The sequence below is a fragment of the Ailuropoda melanoleuca genome, chromosome 8, assembly GCF_002007445.2.
Source record: "Ailuropoda melanoleuca isolate Jingjing chromosome 8, ASM200744v2, whole genome shotgun sequence".
NCBI lineage: Eukaryota > Metazoa > Chordata > Mammalia > Carnivora > Ursidae > Ailuropoda > Ailuropoda melanoleuca.
In genome coordinates this window covers 14,340,080-14,352,494 of record NC_048225.1, presented here as the reverse complement: position 1 = coordinate 14,352,494, position 12,415 = coordinate 14,340,080, and the positions used below count along the sequence as shown (strand labels likewise).

The following is a 12,415-nucleotide window of genomic DNA, read 5'->3' as shown; positions in this document are numbered from 1 at the left end:
CCTCTATCTCTGTCAAATAAATAAATAAAATCTTTAAAAAAATAAATAAATAAATAAATAAATAAATAAAATTAAAATCTTAAAAAAAAAAAGTTCCAGGAAAAGCATGAATTTCTTACATTTCCCATTCCCACAGTTTCTTAAGTGACACCCAGTTTTACAACTAGGGAATCCAAACTGCCCTTGACTTTGCCACCTGCAGAATTCCTGCAAGAATCCAGCTACACCTTCAAACTCCAGTCATTTAATGAGACTGTCTAGTTAAAAGTGGACATATTTACTATATGAAACTTAGAAAGTTCATTATACATATATAACCTTAAAAAAATCTCTTATCACTTCACCAAAAAGAAGGAATTTATATATATTCCAGTACTGAATTCAGTGTTAATAACCCAATCAAGGTTTTGGAACTACGAGTTGGTAGGAAAAAGAGCTGGCGTTGATATCAGCTCTGCCCAGACTCTTGGTAATCTATATGAATAATCCCAATTCACAGTTTTCATTCTGACTGTACAGGAAATGCTTTCTGCAACCCAACATATCTAAAAAGGTTTCATTCTGAGTGATGCAAGCCCTCCACACAGCCTCAAAAGCCAAGGGTCAGAGGCCTTTGTAATCCTCATTCACATGAGGCAAGCTTGTATTAGATTGGAAAGGATTTACAAAGCACTTGTTATACGACATCCCCAAGAGTGATAACCTTACCAAAGGATATTCTGCAGCACAGCTCTTTAACTACACTTGAAAATGGACATAAAGCCTACAAAAAACTTACTTGCTTCCTATGGTAAGACCACACCTTATTCCCTGGTTTCTCTTGATGTTAAGATTTCTCTCTTACCTCCATTTACTACGTTTTTATTCTCCTATAAAACTACTGTAATATCGTTTCATAAAGCCGTTTCTCTGGAGCTTACTACTGAAAGTTAATTATTGCCACAAATTGACAATTCAAGTCAAATACTTAAGGAGCCAGTAGGGCCCCAAGACCCCTGGGGGAATATTAAGAAGTAAGAAACATGATCCACACCCTCTAGGATCTGAATGAAAATACACTTTTTGATTCCCAGAATGAGAGGGTAGTTGGAGAGGTCATTTTATGCAGATATAGGCAGGACAGTACTTTAAAAATTCACCTCCAGAGAAGATGATAACCTTATTCTGGTAACCTTTTCAACCATCACTATGACAAACATCATTAGTAACAAGTTCTTTACATGACTACCCTTTGCTTCAGTGTAGACCTACTTCTCTTACTCTTGGACCCGTGGGGCTGGAAAACAGCTGGTTACCATTCATTCCTAAGAATGGACCCTTTCATGTCTTTGGAAGAGTTATTAAGTGGCCTCTTAACCTTTCATTCTCCCAAACTTTCCTCACAGGACTGACTTCCAATCATATAATCATCTTTTGAGTCTCCTCAGAACCGCCTCCAACGTCTCCTCATCCCCTTTAAGTTGAGGAACCTAGAAATGGAAACAACACTCAAGTAAGGGGATGGTCAGCACTGGCATTATCTACATAAAAGATGATGGTATCCTGTCAGGACACCTCAACACCACTTGTAAAACCCCACTCAGTACTATTACAGAAATGTCCTCTGATGGCTCTTAGATGTTCCTCTGCTACACTTGAGTTAGTTTACTTTTTTTTTTTTTTTTTTTAGAGATGGGGGATGTGGGACAGAGGGAGAGGGAGAAAGAAAATCCCAAGCAGGCCCCACGCCCAGTGAGGAGGTGATGGAAAACTCTCTCTCACAACCCTGAGATTATGACCTGAGCCAAAATCAAGAGTTGGATGGATGCTTAACCCACTGAGCCACCCAGGAGCCCCAGTTTACTGTTTTAAAAAAATCACAATTATCCTGCTACTAAGTCTTGTACAACATAATAGCTTCTGTAACGCTGTCCTTGCAAGATATTCCTAAAAGTTGTATGTGTATCAGATTTTCAATTCAACAGATACTCACTGATCACCTTCTGCACGGAAAGTCACCACTATAAACAACATAAAACACAAATGGTGACTTAGAAATGGTCCAAGTCTTAAGGAAATCACATCCAATGGTGGAAGACAGACACATTCAAAGGTATTTACACCAGGGGCTCAGTCGGTTAAGCATCCAACTCTTGATTTTGGCTCAGGTCATGATCTCAGGGTCGTGAGATCAAGCCTCATGTCGGGCTCCTCGCTAGGCATGAAGCCTGCTAGGGATTCTCTCTCTCCCTCTGCCCCTTCCCACTCGCATGCATGCTTTTTCTAAAAATAAACTTAAAAAAAAGTACACTATAAGGTAACCTGGAGTAAATTTTTTTAAAGGTAGGTATTAAGTACAATAAGAAAACGGGAAAGGAGAAGTTGAATTTCCACTAGCGGTGGCATCTGTAAAAGCTTCTTGGTAGAGGGGATCTGGGATCTGAGCTGAGCCATGAAAGATGAATGAGCCAGAGGCAGGGCAAGATGGGAAAGACTTTAAGGCAAAGGAGAGGCATTAGCAAAGCTATAAAGGCAGGTACACACAGCCCATGGAGAACATCTAATAGACTGGTAGTCCAACATGGTTGAAGCATATAAGTGAGAATGTGTGTTCAGGAGATAATGTTCAAAATGTAGAAATATAGGCCAGCTAGATTATGAAGGGCTGAGAATTTTAAATCTTATTTTATATTCAGTGGGGAGGCAAAGGGTTTTAGGAATAAAGTGACATAATCAGATCTATATTTAAGAAAACCACTGGCAACACTGTATATAGTGAAAAGGAAGGCGGGGAGACTGGTTAGGAGATTATGGTAATAATCCATGCAAAGGTAATGGGAATTTGAAGTAGGATGGTAAAAACAGAACAGCAGGGACAGATTAAACACTGCAATAGTATCACGGACAAGCTTCACAAACTGACTGGAGGGGGTGCAAAGAAAAAAGAGGTGAAGATAGCGACAGAGAGTATGAATGAGCGAGCTTTCTGATGGATACGGGTTTAGATTTGAATTCCAGCTCGCCGCTTACTTGCCATATGACTTCAGGAAAACTAACTAGCTTGCCTGTGCCTCAGTTTCTTCATCTGTAAATGATGGGGTGTATTCGGTGTTTTTTTTTTTTTAAGAGAAATAAAGCAGAACTGTATGTCTCCTCCTCAAGCAAACTACCCTCTACTGGTATTCTTTTTTTTTTTTTTTAAAGATTTTTTTTTTATTATTTATTCGACAGAGATAGAGACAGCCAGTGAGAGAGAGAACACAAGCAGGGGGACTGGGAAAGGAAGAAGCAGGCTCATAGCAGAGGAGCCTGACGTGGGGCTCGATCCCATAACGCCGGGATCACGCCCTGAGCCGAAAGCAGACGCTTAACCGCTGTGCCACCCAGGCGCCCCCCTCTACTGGTATTTTTAAACTGTAATGTGTTTTTGACTATTCTACTTGTGGTTGTTTTTTATTTCTCAAGCTAAGTTCCAACCCCCAGGAACTGTAACCTACAACTTAGCATTTCTTCTATAATTAAATTATTAATTGTGTTGATCTCTGTAGACCAACACTTAATTCTCCCCATGCTGACACTTGAGAACAAATGTCAACTAGTTACCAAGTATAGACGAACGGAGCTGAATCTGGGGGCTGAGGACCATGAAGCGCCTCAGAATCATTGCAAAGGATCCCCGAGTATTTAGACTCATACATAAAAAGGTAAGGGACACTAGTTATCGAGATCCAGGAGTAGCAACCCCAACATAGCTGCCTTGGCCTGATAACTATGCAACTCCTGGAAACACTGAATTCCTCGGTGTCCTACCTGCCTATTTACTGTCTTGTTCTCTTTCCTCCCTTTTCTGCCTTATCTCTAATTATGTTCTCATTGGACACCAGTGGTACCCCGTTGCTGAGATGTGTGGCTGGCCTTCAATTTAGTTACGCCTAGCTTACTAATGAACTTGACATCCAGACCCAAATCAAGAACACTCTAAAGTCAAGATTATAGCTCTCAAATAGGTATGTGTGTGTACACGTATACATGTATGTATCAGAGTAATAAAACCCAGTTATCTTGATGGAAAAAAATAAGATTATAGCCCTCGTGGCCTTTCAAACTTTGAGTCCTAATAATAATTAGGAATTCTTATGTACCGGGCAAATTGCTCAGTACTTTGCATGCATACTTTCAATTAAGCCTCATAATAATTTTACAAAGCTTGATTACTGCTAATTTACAAATGAAGAAACTGAAGCATGGAGAGGTTAAGAAACTTTTCCAAGGTCATTCAGCTAATAAACCAGGGAGCAAAGATTTGAACCCAGGCAGTCTAAATCCAGAGCCCGTGGTCTTAACAGCTCTTAATTACTGTGCTATACTATCTCACACTATTACAGATTAGATGAGATTCTCCCCATCCTTTATAAAGGTATTTATATATGCACAAATAAAAAATCCTAGCCGGAGAGATTACAAAAGGATTTCCTCATTAGCTAGGCTTAAAGAGATGTTACCCGCATGGTTTTACTGCTTATAATTAAAGGCAATAATCTAGGAACAATGTTGTATGTTTGCATTTGATCCAAAAATTAGTCAATACTCATGGATGGACAGAAGTTGAATGTAGACATGTGTAAATATTTATTCCTCTGGGTGTAGATATTTATTGTAGAGATATTTGTGATTAATTTCTCCTCCGTTTTCAGAACTGAGATAGTACAAAGGAGAGCTGGCTGAAAAAAATGTTCTCCAACAACACTCCTCACAAGTAATACTACTCTCCTAATTCAAGACAGAAAGCCACAGGTGCTTTGATGCTGTAAAAGGAGAATGAAACAATGATGCTTCAGCAAAGCAGAGATCGGAAGGGTTGGATCTGGCTTAAACAGTTCCAACGTTAGAGAAGTTCATGGCTCTGGCTGCTGAAAGACATCAAAACATCTACACCCAAGCATTCCAACCAAACACAACAACAAAAATGCAAGAAAAGAGATAAAATATATGAAAGAAACTCCAACTCTAGAGATAAATGCCAGTGGAAGAGATCCGCCCCACTGGTGGGACACAAGGCATTGCTGCAGTGATAATTAAAGGTAAGTTTTCTGGGGGAAATCCCTTCAGTCTATTTGTCAAATAGAAAAACAACTACTCATTTCAAAGAAAGGGGAATTTTCACAGCCAGTGCAGAAAACTGTCAACTAACTCCTGCATTTGTATCTCTGTTTCTTCAAAACTAAAGCTCATTAAAGATGTCCAACATCTAAAAAGTGAAGCCAAGTTTGGCCCCTAAGAAGTTAGTTTTGTACTAATCCTACAAGGGGACTTATATCATCCCAAACAACTACAAATCACACGACAAAATCCGTCTTTTCAAATGTCTCAGTCTTCAGAAGGCAAACGTCTGGCAGTGGCTACAGCCTTATGGGCCAGCTTCCCCTGGTGTGTAACCTGACAAGGTACAAAGCTCATTGAAATATTTAACAGTGGTGGTATGGATTTCTTTGGATAGGTCACGAAAAGCAGCTCATCCTTTTTAAAAACATAAGGAACCATTTTATGGGATGTCATTCCCTCAGTTCAAGTGTCTGTGCACTTCCTCGGGGCCTTCTCAGAGATCTTATTAAGGGGGGAAATGAAAAGGCCAACAAAAGGACCCCTTTTCTTTCCCTATTCCCAACATAATCCACCTCGGCCACAGGGCCAGTAGCATCCACACTGTCATAAATGCCAGCAATTAGAGAATTAGGCCATAAAACCACCCACTCAGGTATAAGAGCGCGGGCCTCCAGCTTTATTTAATGCATGCCATAAAGATCCTGTACTTCCTTCTTTCAGGCCTTCTTCACAACCAATGAAATGACAATAACAACAGAAAAGTAGACCTTTGCCTGCCTGCCTCATACTGATGTGATCAATGAAACCATCTGGGCCCAGGTGAAGGATTCAAGACTCCTTTTCCCTAATAAAGACTACGTTTCCTCTAGCAGACCACATTTAGATCCAGTACACAACAGGCTGCATTTTGAGCACTAGTATGATGGAAATTAAAGTGAAATGACATTTTCCGATTATTTTGCCTTCTTCTCAAACTACCGTAGAAGCCTAGCCAATTGCCAAATTTCTCAAGAAAGTCTAGACCCTATAGGGGTATTCCTAATTAACTCAATAATTTCTAGAACCTCCCTAAGTCTTTTCTAATGAAAAAAGTTCATTCAAATCTCTAAGTCAATGTTCATTCAGTTTGATACAATTCAGGAGCAATCAATCATTTCATTTGATTATCTTCACAACCTACCAGTCCACAAAAATCATGAGTCTGTGATTTACTCCATGATAAAACTATATTTATCAAACTTTAAAACAATCTAGGTAAGACCCAAACAAATACTTTTTCACAGTGAGTTCTTTCCTACTAGTGCCCAAGGGGTTAAAAATCTGATTAAAAATTACAGGTAGGTTATGTCAGACTCATTAGTAATTTAACCTTCCTTAATCCCTGAAAATAACATATGCAGACAACAGAAGTTCCCATCCTGGGGATCCTGGAATAAATTCCTACCAAAGTAGTGACAGTCACATAGCTTCTCCCTTTCTCAAAGGTCTATGCCACTGGGCTCTCCACCTTGGCAGCGGAAGAATGGAAAGACAAGATATTCACAAAAGGCCCTACCGAAGGCCTTCAAGTGAAGTGCTAGAAGGAAACTGAAGTCCTGTGCCAACACTAGTGGAATGTGGGCAGGCACAAAGAGATCTTAATTAGGAGACCTACAATTAAAACAGTGAGCCTCCGAGAGAGAGAGGCACTGCAGAGTGTTATATGCCTCAGAGCAAGCAAAGCACCCTCACCACCCCCTCTAGCTACAGGGCAAGGAAGGCAATGGGTATGGAGTGGGACTCTACACAGGTGCCCTACGGAAGGACAGCTTCAAGTGAGCAAAGATACGGAAATGGAGTCAAGATGGGGAGCATTTTCTCTTCTCAACTAGTAATCAGAAGGCAAATCACTATTTTGTGAATGATAATTTCCTACAAGAGCACTGTGCCTTAAGATCATTGAATGGAGGGGCGCCTGGGTGGCACAGCGGTTAAGCGTCTGCCTTCGGCTCAGGGCGTGATCCCGGCGTTATGGGATCGACCCACATCAGGCTCCTCCGCTAGGAGCCTGCTTCTTCCTCTCCCACTCCCCCTGCTTGTGTTCCCTCTCTCACTGGCTGTCTCTATCTCTGTCGAATAAATCAATAAAATCTTTAAAAAAAAAAAATCATTGAATGGAAGGAAGAGATGGGGACATGTCACATGGTTTGCAGTGAGAATGAAGAAACGTTCTGAAGACTACATTTCTGAGGCTCAGCATAAACCAAAGTCCTACATTTCAGAGCCTATTAACAGATGCTGCCTGCAACACAGGTACTGTCACTTTGGATTCCTAAATTCATTCATGCACAGAACTTTCCATTTAAAAGCTCACACACCTAAAGGAATACACCACCTAGACTGAAAATAACTTCCCTTTTGTAGTCAGGAATCCACGACATGGAAAACGTGAAACAAATTTAGTCAACCAAGAGGGCCTCTCAACACAAGGTAATGATTTGTATTTAAAATCTCATCTTCACTTTTCTTATAAATGAAATCGGTCAACTCCAGCAAAGAACTTTTTCCATACACTTCAGTCCTTATATTTTGTCCATGAATGAAAACTTGCCCACTAAGTCGAAATTTCTCTTCCCAACAATTATGCCAATTAAATGGGCAATGTACAAACTAATATTAAAAACTACCGAATAGGCTCACCGACTCTGACTCTTTAAAAAAACTCAGAATATGAAGTTCTGACCTGACCAAAAAAAATTACATAATAGAAAAGAATCAGAATACTGGAGCAGAAAAGATTCATGAGCTAATATTTAGCCTGACCTTTTCATTTAACAGATCAGATATTCAAGGTTAAAAGTGAATTGCCCAAGGTCCCATAACTGGTCAGTGACAGAGATGAGCACAAGGAGAGCCCTTGCCCACTGACTTCCACTCTGGGCCGCCTTCTACTCCCCTTGTGTTCTCTGCTTCATTTTCCCTCTGTCAAGCTCAGGATTACCTGTGAAGGCCATGAAAGAACAACTCCCCCTCTTGGTACATATGCCCAGTGAACATACAAAACAAAACCAAAAACAAAATCACAGATACTCTCCAACTACCCTCTGTCTACAGGAACATCATCTTTTCTAGGCCCAACCAAGAGTGTGCCTTAGTCCACCTCAACTAAACTGCCATTTCAAATAAAAACAAATAGAGACCAATGTTGCCATTCAGTTTCAATTTATATCTACTTAAAATGTGCCACGTTGTGATCAGCGTGGAAATTTTGCTTTTAACATTTCATGAGGTGGTAAGGAAGGTAAGTGGATTACGGAATTAATAAACAAATTAAACTAGTTGCTGATATATAAACCACTTGTGGGGTTTATATTAAAAACAGCTCAAATTCTAGTCAACAGGATGCTGTACCATGTTTATTTAGATGGCAAAGTATGGCGGCATTAACAGTACCTGAGACAGTCCTCAGAAAAGTGGGACAATATGGAGGGGAAAGGGCAGATGAGGAAGCAGACCTCTGTGATTTCCTACCGCACTCAGTAAAATCAAACTTAAATTCTACTTCCTGATTGTCACACAAAAAGCCCAAATAGAGGAGACCAGCAACACCTACATATTTTTTAAAATAATTCCATTCTGACAGAATTTGGTCACGAAGAACTCTTACATGTAGCTGTTACCCAGAGATATTCAGTCCAAGGGCAGTTAGGGACCGGTGGCAATGAAGGACAAGTCTCCCATGGCTAAAGGAGTTTAAACAGGGAAGTGATCTGGAAGTTCTACCCCCTTTCAACTACCTGAACTTACTAGTTCTGTAAGTATTAACTTACATTTTGTTATAAACAAGTTACAGTCATTATTCATTTAAAGCAAACCAGAATTTAAAGAGGCTAGACTCATTTTAGGTCACAAAACCATTTCTTCATGAATCCAGACAAGACTTGATACAGATCTGTGAGTGAATTCTAAGAAACAATCTTTAGAATTCTGTAAGTATGCCAGCCCAGGGGAACCCTGAACTTCCCTTTTGGAACTTTATCATTGATTTGTGAGAGTCTGTAACAAAATGCTTGGTTTCTACACTGAAAACTACCAGGTCAAAGGATCTAATCACTACTAAGTGATTTAGTCCTAAGCCATGCTATGGGGTAGCACTAATCAACGAATACCATCAACCCATACCAAACTGCTTCCAACTACCACATAAAAAGCTTACCACTGGAACAACAGCTCATTCAAACCCAATTCAGAAAAATTACTGAAGTTGAATGTAAGGAGTCAACCACTCTTCTCAGAGTAAAGTACGTTCAGGCAAAAGTTTAAAAGAAAAAAACAAGAACAACATATTAATATAATCTTATTTGAATTAACTGCAGTTACCTAACAGGCCTGACACTACATACTACTGCTCAGCAAAATAATGCCAGTGGATAAGGAAGTGTTAGCACCTGATTAAAACTTTAAAGGTGATTTGTCAAAGACCAACAGATAAAATATTCTGGTGCCCAGACATTAGGTCCCTGAATCCAGGTGGCTCTCTTTCTAACCAGTCTCTTGAAAAGCTACGATTGCAAGCTGTCAGCATAAAACTTTGCTTTTGAATATGTGATAACAACATTTGGAATGTGAACACTTCGTCCTTCGATACAAAATACATAAGCATGCTAAACAAGAAGAAAATACGTCTCAGGATCCCCTTAAAATAGACTAACTTCTCCTAATAAAGACTTTCTTATTATACTCAAATATACATGGGGCTAAAATTCTACATATAACCAGGCAAGTCTCAATTTTGAAAATAAGCAGGTAAATGAAATGTCAGTCTTTTTTTTTTTTTTTTTTTTTTTTGCTGCTGTATCTTTTAAAAAAGCAAAATCAACTCACATTTAAGCACCAACTCCATGCAAGTAACCTGAACGGTTCAGTCTTTTTGTCATGTATGAGGCCTTTGGTTCTCCAACTACATGGGATCTGTGTTGTTAGCTTAAAAAATACAGAATTGGCCTTTCAAAAAAAAATAATAATCTAGAGCAACCAATAAATAGTCTCAATCAACCCTGCTGACTGCAGCTGCCTTCTGAAGGCTGGGAAAAGGAGGTGGAGAGAGAGCAGAGAGAGGCAGGGAAGAGGGACGCTGCAGCTAGCTAGCTACATAGCAAGGAACACGCCCCCATCATGTCCTCCTTGCTCTGTCAGAAGGCGGGTTGTTGTCAGTCTCCTGATCAGGCTGCCTTAGAAACGATTTTAAAAGGGAGGCAGGAAGACTAACAACTAAAAAATGCCAGCTCCTTGAAAGGAGGGGCCAGGGTCTCTGGGACCTCCTCCCTCCCCTTCTTCCCAGGATCTTTCCGTATATCTAGAGGGGTGCAGGGCACAATAGGGGACAAGGGGTTTGCCCGGGACCAACGGCAGAGCACGCAGGAAACGGCTGGTTGTTATCTTTCCCTTTCTGTTTCAATCAAGAGCACTCCAGAGCAGCAACCCCCTACCCCCCCCTTCGCTTCAGCCCCTAGCAGCTGCTCTTCCTCCTCCTAGCATCCCCCATCTCATTCTCCCCCCTCCCCTACAATTCAAACTCCCCCTTCTGCATCCAATGGAAAACAAATGCGCAACGCCACTGGCTGAACCTGAACTCAACTTCCCTTCCCAGGGCAACTTTCCTTTTTGCTGAAGGGGGCTGAATAACGCTCATCAAGGCATCCCCATTCCTGACCCAGTACTAATGGGGAAGGAGCAAAGCTCTTGACCCCTTCATCCACCTCGGGTCCCCCTATAAGAATCAGATAACCCTAACTCCTCCTTCTAAGGAGTAACTTTGCTTCATACCCCCCCCTTTCTTCCAACCAAAAGCAACCACCACCACCAGCGTAATAAAGTAAAACTGTCCCTTATCTACTCTCCTCATCCCAACCCTGCTTCCCCCACCCCTTCCAAGCCCCAGGATTGGCCTAGGAAAAGGTGGATCAATAGTGAAATGACGGAGAAGAGAAGGGCAGGAGGGAGCTAGGGCTGGAGACTGCGTGCTCTCAGGCGCAGTGGGTGGGGTAGGAGAGCAGCTGCTTCCCCTGGGAGGATGCTGCCCAAGTCCCCCCACAAACACCTCCCCTCGCAGGGGCCCCCTTCCCCAGAGCTGGAGGGAAAGCCTGCCTCCTCTCCAGGGGGAATGGTGGAAAGCTGCTCCTCTCTGAGCCTAGGGGACAGTGGACTATTTTCCTCTCAAAGATGCCACTAATCCTTCATTCTAAAGGAGGGAAAGGGTGGAGTGAAGGTAGAGTAATTCCCTGCTACCAGTAGGCTAGAAACTGTAGCTCTGTAAAATGGGGGAAACAGACTGCTGTACGAGGAGATCACCGTTATCTCCAGAGGGAAAGGAGGGGAAGGGAGGCAAGGTGGAGAGGAAAGTAGATTTTTCCTGGCGGGGCAGGGAAGGAGGAGGGAGGATCTAGCTGCGTGGGGTGGGGGGTGGAGGATGGAGGGTGGAGGTGAAGGAAGGGGGAGTGGCTGGTAGTGCAGGGACCTGGCCCGGGGATGGGGCGAGGGTTCATCAGGTTTTCGGAAGCAAGGAGCTGGAAGGGACATCGGTCCCCAAGGGGTAGGAGAACGTGGCCCTAGATGAGGCCATCACCCGAGAGATGCCCAAGAGGAAAACTGCCCCAAGAGTAAAACATCTGCCCAGAGAGGGAGGCGGGGATGTGGCGGGATCAGGTCTCTAGGAGGGAGGGAGGGAGGAATCTTGCTCGGATGAGGTAATCTGTGAAAGGGAGGAGGGGTTCAGTCCCGGGATGGGAAACCCCGGCGAGGGGTCTGTGCCAAGGGATTTGGGGAAGGGTCAGGGGAAGGAAGGGGGGGGGGGCAAACGCCCTTAGCCAGATGGGTCCAAACCCCGGGGTGGGGGCGCCTGGGGGTCTGCACCCATGTACGGGGGTCCCAAGATGGGAGGGCCGTTTGCCCCGGGTCAGGGACCCAGGAGGGTCCCGGAATTGGGATGCTCCACAATCCCGGATGGGGGAGGGGAGGGGGCTCCGCAGAGGGTCGAGACCCCGGACCTGGGGGTTCCTCGCCCCCTTACCTCTCCGCTGCCGCCTCCCCCGCCGCTCTCCCCAAACACAGCCCGGAACCGGCGCAGGTTGGTGCCGATGGCGGCCGAGACCTGCAGCGCCGCGTCGAAGCCCGGGCCCACCCGGAGCAGGGCCGGCCCAGAGGAGGCTGAGGACGATGACGAAGACGAAGACGAGGCGGACGACGAAGAGGCTGCTGAGGCGGCGGCCGCTCCCCCTGGAACCCCAGCCCCGCTGCTTCCCGCCGCCGCCGCCGCGGCCGCCACAGCCGGGGGGGAGGGGGGCGCCCCGGGGCC

The 12,415-nt window shown here is 43.4% G+C and overlaps 1 protein-coding gene across 1 annotated transcript in view; it reads right to left on the bottom strand.

The window, feature by feature from the left end:
• KMT2A (lysine methyltransferase 2A) overlaps window positions 1–12,409 on the bottom strand; it is an 80,255-nt gene extending 67,846 nt beyond the window's left edge. The window contains exons 1-2 of the mRNA XM_034665877.1: window positions 12,131–12,409; window positions 9,946–10,044 (exon numbers count right to left, since the gene is read on the bottom strand). The gene's annotated coding sequence lies outside the window, so the exon portion shown is untranslated. The remainder of the gene's footprint in view (window positions 1–9,945; window positions 10,045–12,130) is intronic.
• Window positions 12,410–12,415: the final 6 nt, after the last annotated feature.